Here is a 1,412-nt window from a genome sequence, read left to right as displayed (position 1 = left end):
GCGGGGTTTGTTTGCCGAGGAGCTGGAGCAGACAGCGGCATCTGGAGCGAGTTAACTCCCCGCGGCAGCCCAGACACATGGATCGGATTAATTCCCTGCGCTCTCCCCCCGCTCCGCTTCCCTCGGCAGCCCCGGGAGCCGCTCCCGGGCCCTGCGCCCCCCATCGCCCCCTCCCCATCCCGCGCCCCTCCCTGGCCGTGCCGCGGGGACGGGGACGGTCCCCTGGCAGGTGCTGACCCCACACGGGGGGTCCCCTGCCGCTGCCCCCCGTGTCCCCCCCCAGACCCACCGAGAAGCCCCTTGGGGCGGGAGACCCCCCCCCCGCACGGACCCGATCCCTCCCGACCCCCCCAACCCCCGCCATGGGGACGTGGTGGGCGCGCGGTGCCTCAGTTTCCCCCGCGGCGGCCGCAGCCTGGCACCGCCCCGGCTATTCCTGGTGGCCTCCGGCCCTCGGCGCCCTCAATTGTGGCGTCCGGGCAGAACCCCGTAATCACGGCCGCGACTCCCCGGCTATTTCCAGGGAAAATTGCTTAAATTGGCCTCCGGGATGCCAACGCCGCCCTCGGCGGGGGCACCGCCGGCCCGGGGGGGCTGCAAAGGGGTGCTCGTGTCCCCACCGGGGACCCTCGGCTTGAGGAGGGGACCTGGTCCTGCTCGGGGGGCCCACAGGGATGGGGAGCTGGGCTGCGACCCCTCCCAGGGGCTGGGACCCCCCTGCGGGGCTCATTTCCCCCTCTGCACCCCCACATTCCCCCCGCACCCAGGGCTGGGACCCCCCCGGGGGGCTCATCCCCCCCTGCACCCCCTGACCCCAGGACTCGGGTCTGGAGCAGAGCTGGGGGTGGACGGGGGGAGTTTTTGGGGGTCGAAGGGCTCTGGAGGGGTCCCAGGCCAGGAGCAGCCGCCCAGCCCAGGCCCCGCTGTCTGGGCTCGCAGAGCCGGGATGGAAACTCTGAGGGACGAGCTCCACGCCGAACATTTTCCGTTCCCGACTCCCTTTTTTTTCCCCTTTCTATTCCTCTTTTTATTTTTTTTTTCCTTTTTCTTTTTTTTTTTCCCTTCTCCTCTTCAGTTTCATTGAAGAATTTGCTGCCCCCCGCCAGCCCCCGGGGCACTTCGGGGAGGGGGCGACGCTGCCCAGCCCGACCCCGGCCGGGGCGGGGGGGCACCCCGAGCACCCCACAGCCCCCCAAGAGGGGATTCCTCATCCCTGAACCCCCAGGAAAAGAATCCCGGGGAACCCAGTCCTTGCGGGAGTGGGGACAGGACAGGGGACAAGGATGGGGTGGGGAGGGACGGGGATGGGGACAGGGACCGGGACAGGAGGGACAGGGGACAGGAGGGACAGGGGACAGGAGGGACAGGGGACAGGGACAGAAGGGACAGGAGACAGGAGTGGGAAGGGAACA

Source organism: Parus major, unplaced genomic scaffold, assembly GCF_001522545.3.
Source record: "Parus major isolate Abel unplaced genomic scaffold, Parus_major1.1 Scaffold404, whole genome shotgun sequence".
Lineage (NCBI taxonomy): Eukaryota > Metazoa > Chordata > Aves > Passeriformes > Paridae > Parus > Parus major.
The sequence above is the reverse complement of the archived record's forward strand: the minus strand, read 5'-3'. Positions refer to the sequence as shown.